The sequence below is a fragment of the Chelonia mydas genome, chromosome 7 (genome assembly GCF_015237465.2).
Source record: "Chelonia mydas isolate rCheMyd1 chromosome 7, rCheMyd1.pri.v2, whole genome shotgun sequence".
Classification (NCBI taxonomy): Eukaryota; Metazoa; Chordata; order Testudines; family Cheloniidae; genus Chelonia; species Chelonia mydas.
The window spans coordinates 67,513,584-67,533,676 of record NC_057853.1 but is presented as its reverse complement, the minus strand read 5'-3'; the positions used below and the strand labels follow the sequence as shown (position 1 = coordinate 67,533,676).

Genomic DNA, 20,093 nt, shown 5'->3' with positions numbered 1-20,093 from the left:
GCTCACATGAGCTAATGAAAAACTATTTAAAAAACCTATGCAAGTATATCTGTTTTCAGTGAAGACTCATGTGCAATTATTCCTTTAAACAGATTAGATACAAATGGACATCTTGCACTAACTTCTAGTCTATGCCTAATGTCACACAAACCTCCAACTCCTGCCTACATTTTTTAATAGAGCAGGAGCGAAGTTAATGATATTCAATAGCCAAGAATATTGGAGAATTTACACACTTTAAATGCCCATGGATATGCCTGTCTGAAAATGTCTGTAAGCTCTGAGTTTCAACATAGGAAAAAAGTGTCATTATTTCCCCTCCCCCATTATTTAGCTGGCCTTAGCAATGAACTGTGTAATGAACTCAATTGATGGTTATAAGCAAGCAGCATAAGTCACTTTTGTTGCCCGCAAAGGCTAGACAGTTGGGAGAACATGCTCTACTTTTACATGCCCTACTAGGATCATGAGTGTCTCTGGTTATTTTACCTTGACCCTTCAATGAAGCACTAAATTCTTCTTCAGAGGATTTAACCACAGGTGGCTTCTAGCATGGAACTTTTCTAGGCACCTTTGACGATGTCACTTGTAAGAGTTTTGAGACACTTGGCCTTGAGCTTACAGTAGCCCATCCTCATGCATCATCTTCAAAGAGTGTACAGCTCCCTTAGCTGCATGAAAGAAGATTTCAAAAGCTTCCAGCCACATTCCTTCTATACTTCCTTGTCTGATTCCAATCCAATACTGAGGCAGGTTTGGTAGAAGAGATACACAATGATTTGGTCTTTCATTTAATTTTGGAGGAGGATTGAGGTTAAGACCATTTTGCTAAAAATCTAATCACTGTTTAGCAAGTTAAATGAGAAACATGAAGAGGAAAAGAACACTTAGCTGTTGGAGCTGGAGCAGAAGGTGAGAAAACAATCCCAGGTCCTTTTCAAAGATGGGACTAATCTGTGTTGGGTGACATAGTAACAGAACATGAAAAGAAACAATTATGAAACATAAACAGAGGGTTTGGTGGCTACTTAGTTTTCTAGGCAATCTGAGTCTGGAAGATTTTTTGTTCTACTTTTTTGTTGACTGTACACCATGTCCACAGCTCTAATAACAGACACCCCCACTGTTTGTGTTCTTTCTCATATCAGTTTCTTTTCCCAATCCTCATGACTATTAGCAGTAATTTCAAAGAAAGGGAGTTGTTATGCTGCACTTGACCCTTAGTAGCCTTCCCTCTCGTTAGCCATTGTCCTCAAGGACACTGAAGGTCATTTTAGGGTAACTGTACTTTGTATAGCTGAGAAGTGAAGTTACAGCTTTAAAAAGCTAGTAGGTAAAAAAAACAGACTGTAAAATTATCCAGAATTTTTGGTTTCAGCCCTATAACTGAACAGGACAGTCCTCCTTTATTTATTAGATGGAAGTGGAAAAGGATGCCAAGGGAAAGAGAAAAAAAGTCTTCTGGTTCAATCAGTTACAGTGCAGGCAGTAGCTTAATTCCCTGCATGTGAGATAAAAACTATTGCTATCTCCTTTCAAAAGAAGCAGACGTCTTTCTCTTTTTTTCACCAAAATAAAGAAATCTAGTCTTTGAGCCTTGTTTAGACAAAACTCCTATAGACTTTTGCCTGAATAAGAACAACACGACTTAGCCTCTTGATTATTATTATTATATTATTTTTTAAAGTTGACATAATAATTATCAATAAAGGGACAAACTTCAGAGTCTGATCAGTGGCGCATGTTTATGCCAGATTTACACAGATCAGAATGTGGCTCAGAGCAAACCTACATGGGAGGGGAATGCATTAACCACATATAGTGCAAATCATCCTATTAAACCCAGCATGAGAAGGGCAGAATCAGGCCCACAATCTTATATGACATTGGGTATGTTCGAAATAAAATGCTGGAGGTTACTTTACTGATAGGAGTGCTAATAAGCTTTTAATTGTTCTAGTCCCGCCTTTCCAAAATATTCAGTTTGAGAAGTGCTAAGGCACACCAAGGAACACGAACTACAGGACATATTTAAACCTAAATAATCACATTCTGTTTTCCATAGTAAATTCGGTCACTACAATTCAGGGGAAATTCCTGCAGCATGTGTGCTTTAACTTGCCACAGTTTGTGTTTGCACAGTTGAGCTTTGAGCACCAGGTTATAAAGCACACAAGAATTTTAGCCAAGGGATAGGGATAGCTTTGTGTTGGGACACTTAGAATTTGGGGAAAAACGTAAAATTAAAACCCAACCAACCAAAAACCCAATAACAACAAGAAATGGTCAAAACAGAAGAATGAGTTTTCAAACCAAACAGACACAAGACTGTGGTTAATTAATAGCAATGACTATGCCATTCATTGCACTGTTCCCTTTGAGGGAAAATATATTCAGCTTCTATCAAACTATATATATATATATATATATATAGCTCCAGGGCTTACCATGCTTTTCAGACTAATATAGTTACCTTGTGTCTTTTTAGTGCTATTTACAAGTGGTCATAACTACAAAGGCATGTGCTACTTGTTTTTCTTTTTGTCATAGGTTGGTCAGTTATGGTCGTAGAGAGAAGCGCAATCCAAGAAACAAGTGATATGAAGTACAGTGTAGCCAATTAGATGTAGGAAGAGTGGTAGGAACTTTAGGAAGTTAATATAAAGTTATATACAGTGTCCTGCAGGACCTCAGCAGCAATAGGCCTGGGAAAAGCTCAGGTTTTGTGATGGATTCTGTTAAATAGTTGCTATTTGTGAGTAAGTTTGTAGCTTGTTTAGTTGCAGGATTCTTTGTGGGTTTCCAGGGCATTGCACTGTCCATTAGGCCTGGTTACACAGTTCCATGCAAAGAGATCTGGGGCACATGCTTCATTTTCCAGATCACCACGGCAACAGGGGGGAGAAACATCAGAAAGCTCATTATCAGCACTGAAGCAAAGATCACCAAGATTATTGTCCATGGTGCCAAGACAGTGTCCACCATGATTTCCTCACTTTTAAGACCTGAATCTGTGAAGAGAAAACACATGTAAGTCTTTTTCTAAAAAGTCTGCTTGAAAATTACTTTGCACTCACTTTACTTAGAGTAAGGATATGACATGGAGAAAGAACAGTTTAGTTTGAATATCAAGAATAATTGTTGTCTGTAACAGCTTATTAATAAAGCTAGTACTTTTTATTCAGAGATGTTGCCCATTTTTGTAAAGTGCATTTAGCATCCCTGCTTTACAGATTGGGTTAACTACCACAGCAAACGGCCCATCTGAGACTGCAATTCGGAACGCTTGACTGCCAGCCTAGCACATGCTGCACTAGATCACACCTTTATAATCTTCTGGAGTTTATTTCAGATTAACAATGTTTATTGTTCTGCAAACAATCAAATACAGGACAATAAATAATTACAACAGCACTTTGAGGTAGACAAGTATTATTCAAGCCCACACAGTAAATCAGATCTAGATGTACAATAAAGAAATCCCGGATCTCAGTCCCCAGGACACAAGAGTCTTGTTTACACAGGGGAACATATGCAAACATTTCCCATGGGGCGAGCACCAGTTCAGCTTCATTGATCTTAACGAGCAGCCAGCTTCCATTGGTGTTAAGTGCTGCATAGTTAGACCTGCTCTGAACAGCATTACCTGACATGGATGTCAGTGGCCTGTCTACACTATGGTGCCCAATGTCACTAACACTAGTGGAGCCGAATCAGTGTTTGGCAATGTTTAGAGGCTATAGAAAGAGACACAACGTCAGGCTCTGCCTCTGACAATCAGGCCTAGTGGTTGGAGCGTGGGTCACAGCTAGGCGGAGGATTGGGCCTGAGTGAAGGGTAGATGCGGAATCGAGATCCAGAGTCCAGGTACAGGCCAGTGGTCAGAGTTCAAAGGCAAGCCAAGTTGGTACCGAAGCCAGGGTCCAGTTACATGCCAAAGGTTGAAAACCAGATAGTCAGAGTCTGAGGGCATTGGGTGGGTGGGTCAGGAGGCAGAGACAAGGCTGGAGCAGGTCAGTGACAAGGCTGGAGTGAAGCTAGTGCAGGGCAAGGGCAGGGCTCAGGCAAGGCTGAGGAGGAGGCTGGGAGTCGCTGGAGTCTGGTGCACTGTGTGGCAGCAGGAGGATTCCTGGGCAGGTCATGCTGTTGCTCAGCCTGAACTGCAGCTCTGCTGCGGCTGTGGAAATACTTGATCCTGGGGCCATCTGACCCAGGCTCTGCTCAATGATAGCCCCTGCATGCCTGGGGGCTGACCCACTGAAGGCCCAGATGAGTGCTGAGGCCAGGTTTACACTACAAACTTACATCTGTATAACTATATCTCTCTGGGGGTGAAAAATCCACACCCCTGAGTGACACAGTTACACTGACCTAGCCCCTGGAGTAGACAACGCTACTGCTTTGACTTAGCTACCGCTTCTCGTGGAGGTGAATTCACTACGCCGATGGGAGAAGCTCTCCTGTTGGCATAGTAGCATCTTCACTTCAAAAGCTGCAGAGGCACTGCTGTAGCAATTTAGCATAGACCTGCCCTAACTCATCGCAGCAGCTGAGCAACCAGCCCTAGTTTGGCCGGGAGTTTGCTTCACATGGACAAGGTTCATTCAATATCCCATTCAGATTTGTCAGTGCTAGCCATGCACCTCTAGAAAACAGGTGGTTTCTCGGGACTAAACACTAGCTTAGAATAATTATTAGATATATGTGTACCTGGGTCATGCTTAGAGGCCCACCCTTAGATCAGGCTCCATTGTTCAAGGCATTTTACAAGCCCATGGAGATAGACTGTAAGCTCTTTGGGGCAGGGACTAATGAGACAAGACAGCCAAAGGGTGGGAAGGATGGCACCATATGGCCATGGTGACACAGCTGGTTGCTAGCAGAGCAGGATGAGAACAGTAATCCTAAATGCAGACAGCAACTTTCATGGCAAAAAGGATTCCAACATACTTTACAACTTGAAATATGAAGTGAAATACAAACGGTCCCCAAGGATCACTTCGTCCATCAGTGAAATGCAGCTACCTCTGAGTGAAGCTGTCTAATACCATATAGCACCACCATGTAACAATCCTGGACAAGAGGCAAAGATACTTTTTCTGATTCAAAATAGAGTGGAAATGATGGAAAAAGGCAGAATTTATCCACAACACCAGACTTAATACTTCCTACTCTTTCAAGAAGATCCACGCGATCTTAAGGGTCTGTAAGCAGGCAAGAACTCAGTGTAACAGCCTGTCAGAAAGACAGCAGCAACTCAGGCTGTGTATGGTCGCTCCAATTTCATTGTGGCACTTTGATTTACAACTGGTTTTGGCTCAGCAGAAAGGGTGCCATCTGTCAAGTGCTGTGGGTCAAGTCTGTCCTACACACTCTAGCTTATGATAGGGTCCCATCAAAATGGGATATAGCTGCTGGAATAATGAACTCTTTTCTGTTATTCAGGCCAAGCATCTCAGGATTTCAGTTGTTTTGAGATAATAGTAACCGTATTCAAAAAATCAGGAGAAAGCAACAAGAAACTGTGATGATCACTCAGAGTTTAAGGTTCTTGTCAGAGCTCTGCTTTATTCTAGGGCCGTCGATTAATCGCAGTTAACTCATGCAATTAACTCAAAAAAATTAATCGTGATTAATCGCACTGTTAAACAATAGAATACCAATTGAAAGGTATTAACTATTTTTGGATGTTTTTCTACATTTTCAAGTATATCTATTTCAATTACAACACAGCATACAAAGTGTACAGTGCTCACTTTATATTATTCTTTATTACAGATATTTGCACTGTAAAAATGATAAACAAAAGAAATAGTATTTTTCAATTCATCTCATACAAGTACTGCAGTGCAATCTCTTTATCATGAAAATGCAACTTACAAATGGAGTTTTTTTTGTTACATTACTGCACTCAAAAACAAAACTATGTAAAACTTTAGAGCCTACAAGCCCACTCAGTCCTACTTCTTGTTCAGCCAATTGCTAAGAGAAACAAGGTTTGTTTACATTTATGGGAACTAATGCTGTCCACTTCTTAATTACAGTGTCACCTGAACGTGAGAACAGGCGGTTGTAGTTGGTGTCGCAAGATATTTACGTGCTAAAGATTCATATGCCTCTTCATGCTTCAGCCATTGTTCCAGATGTCATGCTTCCATGCTGATGACGCTTGTTAAAAAAAAATGTGTTAATTAAACTTGTGACTGAACTCCTTGGGGAATAATTGTATGTCTCCTGCTCTGTTTTACCCACATTCTGCTATATATTTCATGTTATAGCAGTCTCGGATGATGACCCAGCACGTTGTTCATTTTAAGAAAACTTTCACTGCAAATTTGACAAAATGCAAAGAAAATACCAATGTGAAATTTCTAAACCTAGCTACCGCACTCGACCCAAGGTTTAAGAATCTGAAGTGCCTTCCAAAATCTGAGAGGGATGAGGTGTGGAGCTTTATTTCATATTTCATGCTTTCAGAAGTCTGAAAAGAGCAACACACTGATGTGGAAATTACAGACCCCAACCAAAAAAGAAAACTAACCTTCCGCTGGTGGCATCTGACTCAGATGATGAAAATGAACATGTGTCGGTCTGTACTGCTTTGAATTGTTATCAAGTAGAACCCGTCATCAGCATGGACGTGCGTCCTCTGGAATGGTGGTTGAAGCATCAAGGGACATATGAATCTTTAGCACATCTGGCATGGAAATATCTTGCAACATGAACTACAACAGTGCCATGAGAACGCCTGTTCTCACTTTCAGGTGACATTGTGACAAGAAGCAGGCAGCATTATCTCCTGCAAATGTGAATCTCCTTCCTTAGATATTTTTAAGGTCAGGCTGGGATGATTTAGTTTGGGATTGGTCCTGCTTTGAGCAGGGGGTTGGACTAGATGACCTCCTGAGGTCCCTTCCAACCCTGATATTCTATGATTCTATGATTCTAAACAAACTTGTTCGTCTGAGCGATTGGCAGAATAAGAAGTAGGACTGAGTGGACTTGTAGGCGCTAAAGTTTTACATTGTTTTATTTTTGAATGCAGGTTTTTTTTGTACATAATTCTACATTTGTAAATTCAACTTTCATGATAAAGAGATTGCACAACAGTATTTGTATTAGGTGAATTGAAAAATACTATTTCTTTTGTTTTTTACAGTGCAAAGATTTGCAATAAAAATAAATATAAAGTGAGCACTGTACACTTTGTATTCTGTGTTGTAATTGAAATCAATATATTTGAAAATGTAGAAAACATCCAACATTTTTAAAATAAATGGTATTCTATTATTGTTTAACTGCACGATTAATCACGATTAATTTTTAAAATCACTAGATAGCCCTACTTTATCCTGTATCCTTTTTAGATCCCAAGGCAGGGTGAAGAGCAACCGGGAAAGGAGACAGCTCTGCTGCAGAGGGAGGGAGTGCTGGCTCTGTGCTCAGATCAGAGTGATAAATTAATGGTGTGATCTAAGGGAGACAGTATGAGGAAGTGAGCAGAGGACACATTATCTACATCCTATAATTAAGCATTTGCACCCCAGGGCAGGTGAAGGAAGGTGAGCTACAGGAAGCCATGTTGATATTTATATGTGGTCTAGGTGGAAACTTGTTCCCTATAAAGGTACTGTATCCCCAGCTGAACTAGAAGCCCTCTCTTGGGAGGCAGGAGCTATAGTAACAGGAGAGATGTTACACAGCTGGCCAGGACCGAGACTTCTTTTTTAAAGGAAGAATCAGATCTGATTTGAGTGGCTGGAGGGATTCTGCTTGGGCCAGCTCACATTAGTGGGCAATAGGTTGTGAGCCGCCACGCTGCTCACCAGCCACAGTGCTGAGGTGTGAAACAGCAGCTCCCAAAGTGCCTTCCAGGGGAGACATCGTGCCGGGACGGAGGGCGGGATGGCGTGTGTGTATGTGTATGAGATGCAGTGTTTCCCCCACCTGAGCCTGAAGAGGTGAAGGTGGCTCAGAAGAGGCCAATTAAGATTATCAACCACACTCTGGGGACAGTCAGGCTTGACTGATAAGCATTAATTGGAGATGAAGCGCTGCTGGCCAGGAGCAGGCTGGGCTTGTATACAGCCAGGAATTTGAGAGCAGAAGGAAATGAGTCTGGAGTTCTTTTCTGGGTACAGGGAGGTGGGTTGGTAGGCAGAAACTTGGGGGAGTAAGAGCCCTGTGATCAGGGTTTACCTAGAGATGTTGTGGGGAAGAAATCCTGTGGAAGGCAGAGTAGGAAGAAGCCCAGGGAAAGAGCAGTGAGGGTTGAGAATCTGTAGATTTTGGCTGCTGTTTATTGGATCCCTGGGCTGGAAATGTGGGCAGGCCTGGGTTCCCCTATCAGTCACTGGGTGAGTGGCCTGGACTTAGAATTGGTATGGAGGACTATCTGAGATGGTGTCAGACAGTTTGTCTGGAGAAGCTTTGATACCCTGGAAGGGGAAAACTATAGGGTGACCTGTCTGAGTCTTACAGAGAGACGCTATGGGACAAGCAAATGACGGAAGGGGATGCCAGAATGGATGAGACCTGATCTTCAGACCCTGCTACAAGAAAGTGTCCCAGTGGTAAGTGAACCATGTTAGTGTGTGTGTGAGATCACATCTCTTGGGCGTAGACTGGTAAGACATGTATTTCAACCCAATAGCCTGGCTAAGCATAAACTGCAAACCCTAAGCCCTCCACCCCCAACCATTCAAGAAGGCCTAGGTTGCTGCCAGTTACCCCTGCAAGTGCATTGATGATATCCATTGTAATATAGCATACTGCCACCCTCATATGAACAGCTTACGGGATGGGGAAAGCTCTAGGAGAAGCAGTATAGTTTGGTGTTTTAAACAAATCTGTTCTTTACTCCTGTAAAGTTGAGGGTGATATGTGTCAGCACTACAGTACTTTTTTTATATGTTTATCATAAAACTACAGGCTGATAGATTATAGGGCAGGTCAGGCTCTGAAGATGAAATCAAAGCTTCAGAACCTTAAAGTTATGCCACATCATATTATTATCTACATATTAGTATCACATCATACTATTATCTCTCACAAGCTAACCTGGGTCAGAAGTAGGAGAAGTAAAACAATGTTTTATGGAAGCATTCCTCCAGGAATTGCAATCTACTGGTCGGACACTCTTTCAGGAGGCCGTACTTTCTTTTACTGAAAATATGAGTACCTGCTCATCCCAGCAATGTTAATTTCTAAAGTTCCCTTCTTGGGTTGTTTTAATAAATTCCAGATGAATGAAGTCTCAATCCTTGAGCTACCCTTTTCCACCTGCCACTTATGTTTATATGACTTTAGGTAATGCACAAATCATGCAGATCCACTGAGCCAAAACCTCTCTATAACAGGAGAGCATAGAGGGCTGCTTCTGTTAACCCAGCCGTAAAGCTGCTGTGGTAGCCACAAAGTAGCAGTGCTGACTTTCCACACCATACCAGAAGGTTTGTGGGGACAAGACACAACTCACCACAGTCCTGTACAAAGCCCACTCACTTAGACTTTGCACAGGGGATGAGAATTCTTTGGATGCATTCAGTGGAAAAAATGAATGCATCCGATGAAGTAAGCTGTAGCTCACGAAAGCTTATGCTCAAATAAATTTGTTAGTCTCTAAGGTGCCACAAGTACTCCTTTTCTTTTTGCGAATACAGACTAACACGGCTGCTACTCTGAAACCTGTCTATTTATATAGTGACACAATTGTGCAGGTCACTTTATGGACAAGAAAGGGAATAAGATCTCTGCCCCAGAGATCTTATAATTAAAGGACCGAGTCCTGCAGTGATCAATGCATGTATTCCATGGTCTGCCCTCACTGTACAGGTTGCAGGATCAGAGCCTAAATAAACAACATACAGACAAAAGGTGAGGGATATGGTGCAGCAGAAAGCAAATGAGTGAGATGTAGTGTCTAGCATGTGTCCTAATGCTGCTTTATTTTTATTTACACTAAGAGTGGATTAGCGTATATAGTCCTCCTTGAAGGAGGAGGTCTTTTGAGGAGAAACTTGAAGACAGGTGGACAGAGTCCGTTGAAGGGGCCTGCACTGGAAAAAGTGTGTAGCTGAGTGGTAAGTCAGGCATCTCAGGTGGTGCAAATGGCAATAAAGGAGCAAGATTGGAGCAGAGGGGTAGGCAGGAGTTAAACTGTGCAGGACCTTGAAGGCTAGGGCAAAGGATCAGTAATAAGGATCTTATCCTGTGACCCATGGATGAAGAAGGTATCTCGCACACCTGACTTGCTAATGAATGCTAGCAGGATTTGGCTGGTGACATTTTTTTAGGAACATTGGGATTTATCATCAAGCAGATTCCAAATGGAACTTCATTTTGGCATTAGGCAAAAGGAAACAGAACCTGTTAATTGACGACCAAATCCTGAACCCTGCTTCCAATCCAAGAATTTTTCATGGGTTTTGGGGAGATGGAGTTTCCCTTTCATTCTGGGCAATTGGAGTGCCAATGCACCCACTCTGCTCCCCTTATGCAGGGAGTTTTGAACTTCAAGTCCATAAACCCCAATCTTGTATCCCCCTCCTCTGGTCTAGGTAAGGCTGTTTAGAGAACTGCTCCCTAGCACATAGCAAAGCTGCTACCTTCCCCTTCAGCCACATAAGTGTAACTTGATGAATTAATTTCACTTGTAGTAAATTGTGCAATGCTGTACAGGGAAGGAAGAAATTCTGTCCAGATGCCTGGCAGATCAGATTACACCCTGAAGCATGAATATGATGATTATCCTTATTGTTATCTTAGCTGCATGTTTGTAGTTAAATAGTCAGCTTGACTGGTTGCATTCCAACAAGGATATTTCCCCTCTCAGTATAGCTAGCTGTATTGTGTCCTGTGCCACCAATTGTATAAAATACACATCTCATAAAAAGTTTACTGGCTTGTAGGTTTTGATTCTCCCCTTTTACCTCCTCTTCCTCCTTTTCTTCACACAATCATCTTTCTCCACTTTAGCTTCTCTGACTAATGCTGCACTGACTCTTCATGGAGCCAGAACAGCAGGAGTACAGTGTGCTCTATCCAGGAGCTGCTTAATTTTGGCCTTGTGGCCTCTGCACACCTCTGTATCAGACTATCCTACCCTGCCTTCATTTTGCTAACCTATTTTGTCTCTTCTTCTAATAGTGCTTTCTTCACTCGGTTCTTGCCTTCAGTTTTCCTTCAGGTTTTGTCTTAACCTTTGATTTATTTTCTCTTGCTTCCCTTTCCCTCCTTTACCTGGACACTTGCTTTTCCTCTACTGTTTTCTGTTCCCATTTGTGTTTCCATTTTTTCTCACCCTCCCCCGTGCCCCAAACCCCTACATGCAGGCAGACAATTCTCAACTGCATTACTCTTTTCCACCAGAAGTTTATTTTCCCATTTAATGCTCTATAGCTTCCCTCAGCTGCTAATTCGGAGAGGAAAGGAAAAGTCAGTGTAACAGTGCATAGCAGTTTCTGCTCACACAGTGGAAACAAAGAGCAGCACTGACTCTTTTTTTCTTTTAAATTTTGGCTGGGATGAAATGAGCACATTAAAAATTCATCCCAGTAATTACCTACTTCAAATGACCTGTGCAACACGGAGCAGAAAAAGGCGGCGTGTAAGACATTTGGAGGGGGGATGTGAGCATTAATGGTGCTGTGTAGCTCAGTTAACTCTCGCCCTTTTATCCCAATTTACCTTTATATTCATTTCAAAATTAGATTTTAACCAACCATTTCAATAGTGTCTTATAAGTGGGCTAAATTCAGAAGGCACTCATACTATGATGATGGGAGGGGCAAATGGAAACATTTTTACAACTCCTGTCAGTTCTACAAAACATCCGGGTTCATTGTAACTAACTTCTGTATCTGGTGCAGTTGGCAATGTGATTTCCCACCCCGTTGACAATGTCAATTTGAACAGGCTTCATTGTGACATAGTCAGCATTTGGATATTTTATCCACTGCCTCTGAAATGGGCCTACAACTACTTTCAATTCCATTTTTCTATCATGAATAGCTTTGTGTTGATGTGAAGGGACCTTGCATGCAGACTATTGTAGAAACAGGTTTAAAACACCTCCTCAAACAAGCAATCATCCTGCATATTTCCCAACCTGCCAAGCCTCAAATGTAGGACACAAGGCATTAGATGCCAGTCACAACAAAAATATTCATACTGGAAACGTAAAATATGATGGAATTTTTCCTTTCAAATAAGTCTGTCCATAACCATCTCTTCATTGCTGAGGTAAATCACTGTCAATGGAAGTAAGGGTACACCAAACTGGTGTGGAACATAAGTGATTTGAGGATGTTAATGAGTAACTTTCCTTGGAAGGAGGGACACTCATGAGAGATGCATCCTGGAGATCTGCTGACCGGCATGGGTGGAGTAGCAGAGCTTCTAGCAAGGACAGCTGATGACTCTTCAATAGCAGCAGGCAACAAAGCATGCCTTGAGGGTGGGGTTTTAGGAGAAATAGAGAGAGCTAAACTTAAACTTGATCTGAGAGGTGGCTCCTACACTTTAGCCATTTTACTTCAGACTTGCTTGAAGTTAGCCATACTTTCTACCTTGTCTTTGGACTATAGCTGGTGGAAGCTGTATTTGTATTTGAACCTTAAAGGGGCAGTAGATTCAGGAGCTTCCTTTATTTTATTTATTTATTTAGAACAAGGTACCTCATGGAAGGGTTTATATTGCCACCAGACAAACAAAACCCTTTCCTTGGCCAACGACAATTTCAAACTTGTGTGTCCCCATCCTTAGCAAATAGGCCTCTTATTGTCGTCATTGTCCAAATTAAACTATACATCTCATTGACTGCATATGACTAACAGTCTAAATCAGAACTTGAAAGAACAGGCTGCCTTGAAAAGATGGTGAACTGCTTCCATTCTTTCAAACAGCTAAGACTTCCTTTACGGCTCATAATTATAACATAGCCTTTAAGATCATTGCTGAGGGCTGCAGAAACACAAAATACTGATGAAAGGCCTTGTTTTACAGTATAGTTGCAGTCTAGTACTTGTCTACAATGAATTTATGGAGTTCAAACACCAGATGGGAATATGTCTGGGCCAGGTGGTCTGAAGACTTAGTCTTTGTTGACAGGTGTGAAACAGAGGAGATTCTGGTGCCCTTAATCATCATCACTGAAGGCACTCCTGATAGCAATATAGGGGGTTGGGGGGATAGGAAGAGGAGACAAGTTCCCAGTCACCTTTACCCTTCAAGGAACCATCTTGGTGTCTTCCCACCAGCACCCAATTTTTATGGGTATTTTTTCTTTTAAAAACCAAACCAAACCATTGTTTGGTCTTCACATACGGGAACAGTTTTTCCAAAATGTAGAAATGTTTACCCTCAACACCACACCCAAAAATATCATTGTCCTGAAATGAAATGCTTGCTTTATTTTTTTTAATACAAATATTTATGTAGCTGGCAAAAGCCAGTTTTCTTAAAAGGCCCTTTTCTGACCAGTTCCAAGTTGTGTGTAAAGGTTGTTGAAATAGCAGTAAGCAAGATGAAAGCTGGTTTACAATCAGAAAAATACACTAATATTTAAATGACTTTCTTCTAAAAAGGTAAAGGTTTCATAGGCCTAGGGAAAGTGAAATGGTGAGTGAGAGTAAAAGGCATGTGGGTAGAGAGGGTAACTAGTCTCTTGTTTTCAATTCTCAGATACATCTTAAAATGGCTTTCACAAAGGGGGCAGTGACTATAACCTAGTGCCCTACTCTTTGAACTGATCATAAGAACAAAGCTAAGTGCTTCAAAATTCTGTCCTCCTTTAGATTTCATAAAAGTTAGCTAACTTTTATGAAGAGCGCTGAAAGACTACAAATCTTACACTATTGACTACTCTCTGGAAATGTACAAAGCAAGTTCAACAAGGGATTCTCCTTGGGGAAGGCTGTCAAGAACTTGACACAATGACCAAATGCAATAATGGCTCCAAAATCCATGGAGGCGTATGATCTGAAGTATTCGTAACAGCAAATATAACTGAGTCTGTGCTCCCATTTCTACCGGGAGATCTTCCTTAGCAACTAGTGTCTAAGGCCACTCATATAGCACCTAGGAGCTAACAGTCAGTCAGCTGGAAACGTACAGGACATGTGGACAAACATATGGTTGCTTTTTTGAAATGGCTTCAGTGTAACTGTGTTACTCTTGAATAACTCCTGGAGAAATATCATCCCTTAAATGACAGGTACAGACCACAAGACATTGCAACAATAGAAAAAAAAATCCCTGCCAGTGAATTAGCTTGATGCTTTGTGTTTCATTGAGCAAGAACAAACTGCTAAAGGTTTGGAAAGCAAATATGGACTTACCTTAGCTTTGAAGCTTGTGTGTGGGTTTTTAGCAGTGAGCATTAATGAGGTACCAAAGAAACTAGCAGGCACTTGATTAGTGAAGTATGTCCAAGTTGCTGACTGTAATATTTAACTCCTTGTCTTGGAATGGCCTCTGACATTCAAGTCTCAACATTATCATGGTAGTGCCTGAAGGGCAACTGAGAACAGCACTCCATTGACCTAAGTACTATACAAACACAGTAAGGAACAGTCCCTGCCCTGAAGAACTTATAACTACTATTTTCTTGACTATTGTCACCATTGTACTGACAGCCAAGAGGATTTTTGGATAGTTTAGCTGCATTTTCTGGAAGATTTTTTTGTTTCATGAACAAAAATACAATATTCGTTGGAACTGACCGGCAGAGCCTGTTTGAGCGGCTCTGCTGCTTTGCTGCCCTCTCTGAAGCATGTAGCAAGGGATTGTTATCTTGCTTCTATCATTTCAAAGAGCACAGTCTGTTTGCAACAGAATTCTTTTTGCAGAGTGTCATTTACCTTTATAGGGAAGGACTTCTCATAGGTTATAGAAACTCAATGCAGTTTGCTCCCCGGGCAGCTTCCCTGCTCCTGCCCACTTGGGGCATGGGAAGCCTGGGACTCCACAGGTGGCCAGTGAGTTCCCGACCCACCTTCCCCAGGGCGAGCTCTCATTGAAGGCATCAGGAGGCAGGGACAGAGAGATGGGTCAGTGCTTCCCCTGCCTGGGGCCATGCTTGCTCTTTACAGTTGCTGGAGCTACCACAGCAGCTCAATGGCTCTGGGCTGCTGCAGGGCTTGGCAGATCCCAGTAGCGTGCGGGGTTCCTGCTTCATGACACAAGAATAGGAGCAAAGTCCAGGTGCGCTGAATGGGGAGCTCTACTTCCTACTGCCTGGCCCCAGTGTGGGGGAGGCCAGGCCCCACCACAGGGATCCCACCTAAGTTCCCGTAGGGTGCGTGCAACCTGCTGGGATCACCCATTCTCATTAGCATTGAGAGCTCCGTGAGTGATGTGTGGAGAACCTGAGTGCAGGAGAATCCTTCCTTGTTGCCACCTACAGAAAGGGGTTTGCTACTTTTCAACACATACAGAAGGGGCCCAAGTCTACAAACTCCACTGAGGCCAGCCCAATTGACTTCAGTGGTACTTCTCCCCCTATACTTATCAGTAAGGGACTGCAGAATCAGTCCCCAGGGCTGGAAATATTTTCTGTAAACGAATGTTTGCTCTCAGATTAATTGATAGCAATGAGCTCTATCAACTGTGAGTGGGAGCTCGCAGGCAGAGCAGCCTGGCTCGTGAGGGACAATTTAATGAGGCTACCTGCTCAGATGTTCCCACACTGCAGTAAACATACTAATTTCTACACAATCACCAGACAGTTGAAGGAAACACATACTGCACAAGAGTACCATGAAATAAATAAATACATCAATGCATAGAAAACAATTGCTAAGTTAAAATCCATAAAATCACCTCTCCCCTGGCAGCGCAGCTCAGTGGTGACTTGACTGGCTGGGCTCTGCCAGCTGCTGCACAGGGAGTGGGCCTGGTGTACCATGTGACCAAGTGGAGCTGGCTCTGAGTCAGCAAGAAACCCACATGTGGGAGTTGGGTGGCTAACCCCCGCACTTCCCCGGCCCCTCCTCCGGCTGGAGCCTGCGTGGTTGCCAGACGTGGCTTCCAAGGCAACCTCTACTCCGGATGGGGGCTCCTGCGCATTAGCCACCTGTGACCCTGGTTAAATCCCTCTACCCTGCCCCTCCTGCAATATAGAAGTCAAACTACACCCATGATTTTTCCCCAAAAAACTTTACAAGATTTAAAAAGATCCTGAGTTTTCTTCACTGCCCTGATGGGTTAAGTGTAGTGCTGACAGCACAGTAGATCCAATATATATTTTATTCGGTTGTGACTTTTGGATTAAGACTATTGGCCTAGGCTGTTCCCTCTTCAGGGAGCTCTCCCCCATTTTGTGTGGAAGAGTGGAATTTCACCTCTCCAGCAGCACCATAACCATCAAGTAGAAGCCCATCTGATGTGGCTTCAATTGAGCTTTTGTAAAGGAGAGTAGCCGCCATCTCCGCAGCACCATCCCTTGCTCATTTCCTAGAAGTTAGTGAATCTGAGAACTTAATGAAATGTAGCCAGTTCAGGTAGAAGCTAGCTGCAAGACAAACAATCAGCAAAGTAAGAAAGAGAGAAAAACTTTAATCCAAGACACTGAAGCAACTTCCGATTCCTTCAAGAAACAAAACTCATTGGGGTTGTTAAGGTGCACAAAAAGCAAATGACACAATCCTGGAATTCAGGCAGAAGAGACCGCAGTCTTTCATGCCTCAGAAAACTGAACACCTATATTTTATATATCAGCATAGTCTCAGTATTGCAAACCTGGTGCTTAGACCACTAGGCCATCCCTTTACGGAAACAGTATCAGTTAAGTAAGTTAGATTGTTGATTTACCGTATTAGAGTATTTAATAAAAATGATACATACCAGTTTCAAAATAAAGCATGCAATATTAGTAGTGGGGAAAATAATAAATTAAGGCCTCCACGTCAAGGTGGATGTGACATTTTCTGAACCCTAAACAATCAGGAGGGTAGAGATGTTTTAATACTTAACTTAGGATGGGTTTTGCTGGTGAATGTTCTCCAATGATCAAAATTCCCTAGCTACTTTTTTTTTTTCTTTCATGTAAGTCTGAGTTTCCGTATGCATATGGGCTTGTTCTGTACTATGCTGCTCCTGCTCTGACATCAGCTGGAGAACTGGGAAATTTTTAAGTCTCTTATATCAAGGATATACAAATCCTTTCGTGTGTGGCGACAGGTGCTCTAAAACAGGTTATGGGAAAATAATATAAAATGGATTAAAAATAGCAGTTGTGTACTGATTCTGCTTCATATAATTCAGTCTCCATTAACTTACTATGACTTAATGGTCTAAATGATATTCCATTATATGCCCATTTTGTTACTATTTGCCAAACCCATATTTTCATAGTTACAACAGTCGAATGGATTTATATTGTTCCTCTAAAGAAAGTAATTGCTCCTAAAGAGCCTACGCTACTTTATGCAAGTCCACTGAGGCATATACTAGTGAGAAGTTGGGTTCCTGGGCCCTCTCTGTAACAGTGAGACACAATAACTAGAGCCAGTCAAAACAGGGAAACAATTTTGTGCAATGTTTTGAAATTTTTAGTTTGTTTTGCAGGGTTCTTCAGTGAGGAAAATGAATGTGCCATTAAACAAGTTAAAATGATTTTGATTAAACTTTCTGAAAAAATTGGCAAGCGTATCAGTCAAAAGCTTGGTAGAAAACGTTGGAGAGCCAGAAAATGTTGATGATCTGAAATTTTATGTGACAAGTTTTCATTTTTAAAATAGGCCACTTTCCAACAAAAAAATGTTCAACTCCTGAGTTAAGTCCTACATATATTTTTTTCAAAAGCACCTGAGTGACTTTCAATGAGATTTAGTGTCCTAAATGCCTGTCCATTTTTTTTAATGGAAATTATGCTCTTCAGCAACCAACCTGCCCCCAGCCCCAACAAACCCCCTTATCCTGAAAACACTAACTACTGGGCACAGTGCTTACTGCTATGAGAAGTCCCATTATTTTAAAGTCATGTTTACTATTTACAATAATAAGCCCTAAATCTGGTAGTAAAAGAGCTGGGTGAGAAACTGTTTCCCCACTCTGCAAAAATGTGAGACTTCAAAAAATTTCCCATTGGGGGTGAAACAAACCTTTGGATACCTTTTCATGGAAAATCAGCAAGTCACCCCAGAATAGCCAGTAGACTAGAGGTTAGGCACATGTGGGAGAGATTTCTGACTCTTCAGCATCTCACATGAGTGTTCTCTCTTTGTCTCTCCAGATATAGCATCCTGGACATAAGACACCATTCCCAACAAAAGTGTAATAAAAAATGCCCCCTTCCCATGAAAAGTTTTGGTTTCAACAGATTGGCATTTTCCACTGCAAAATTATTGTTGAAAAAATTCCCATCCAGCAATGGTATTAAGTGTAGCATCAAGCTCTTAGTTCATAAATATTTCAATCGATTTCTGGAATTCCTTTTGAACATATTATACTGTTGCAATTTCATTTTATTCTTTTAAAGGGAAATGACTTCATTGTTGAGCCACAGTATTCAATAATAAAGCTGGTAGTCTCGCAGTGTAAATTTAATGTAAATTTAGCTTGAGGGGGTTCTATAAACAATATGAAGTTTTGGTGTAGACATATATATTTTGATAAAATGAAAATAAGGAGTAGGAAAGAAAAATACTAAATGAGAATACATTATGAAACAATACTTACACAGTATATTTGATCATTTTTTATCTCAGACTATTAATAAAAGACCATTTCTGACTACTAGGACTTCACTGACAAATGTCTTTTTTCCCGTTACTTGTGATATGATTCAGCCAGTTGTCTAAAGTAAACAGCAGCACTGTTAGTTGAAATAGACCCATGATTTTCCTCTTATTATTTAAAATTTGTGAACCCAAATTTCAAAGAGAGTTTGGGGGTCTCTTTGTAGAATATGAAAAATTATAATTTTCTTAATATTTGACCCAGGTATGTTTTGTGTGTATTTTGGAATTTGTGGCATATGTCTGTTATCCACCTGTCTCCTGTACTTATTGTAATTAGGGGCCATATACTGTATACAGGACAGTAACTCCTTCTATGATAGAATGTCTATAATTAGTCTTTCATACATTTGAGAATACCTAAAATGGAAGCAACAAAACCCGGTAGCAGTAGTGTAAATCAATCTAGAACTGACATCAGCAATATGAAACTATGCCAGTCTACACTGGCTGAGAATCTAGTATCTTTGTACATTACAGGAGCTTTGTTTCAAATAATAAAGGACTGTCGAGGGCAACATATTTGCAGACATAACTCCACACCCATTTAGTTATCATAGACTACATTGGGTTAACAGTGAGATTATTAAATTGAATGACAAAATCGGCAATTTAAAATGATCAAAAAAGAAATTAGGAACACCAGTATTAACTGTTACTATATTTGTCACTTATTTTTTGCAACCTGGCTAATAAACTAATTTTCTGGATTGAATTGTTCAGGCACTGTTTCTTCTACTCTCATAGGCAACTAAGAAAGCATGACGTATGGTATCATTAGCAATTCTGTTCTTTCCTGTCTAATCTTACCTTCTTATTAAAGTCTTAGATGTATCTTTCAAATCTCACTGATACCATCAAGTTCCTTTGTGTGGGATTCCATTCCTGGTGTCAGCCTGAAATAGAGTAAGTAAGTTTTTCTTAAAAGTTGCTCAGCATATCGGACAAAGGCAGCTAGCTGGGAGTATAATTAGCCCGTGAGACAGAAGGGATCAAGTAAGGCTGACATTAAAGTACACACGGCTGATTAGTTATACTGTAGGTGCCTCTATCACCTCCCACTTTGTTGTTGTTCTTAAAGTGACATGATCCTTTTAAAGAAATGTTCAAGTAGGGCTTAATCTGTCTTCACCACACGTGCCTCTGATGATTTGTCCTGAAACACAGTGAAAGGATAGGCCGTGGGTTTGCACACTGTCAAAAGCTTTATTTTAAGAGTCACTTGTTGGTTATTAATGAAGGCCTTCTTGGCAGGAAAATGGCTTGTGCTTTTTTTTTAAATAGATCATCAACATCATCACTTACTAGTAGGGTAACCAGATAGCAAATGTGAAAAATAGGAACAGGGTGTCG

General features: G+C 41.3%; 1 long non-coding RNA gene across 1 annotated transcript; it reads right to left on the bottom strand.

The window, feature by feature from the left end:
• Positions 1-1,726: 1,726 nt before the first annotated feature.
• LOC122466661 lies at positions 1,727-19,796 on the bottom strand. Its single transcript, XR_006292362.1, has 2 exons — positions 19,551-19,796; positions 1,727-3,011 (listed from the first exon to the last, which is right to left on the bottom strand). It is a non-coding gene; the product is annotated as an uncharacterized LOC122466661 (long non-coding RNA).
• Between the last annotated feature and the right edge of the window lie 297 nt (positions 19,797-20,093).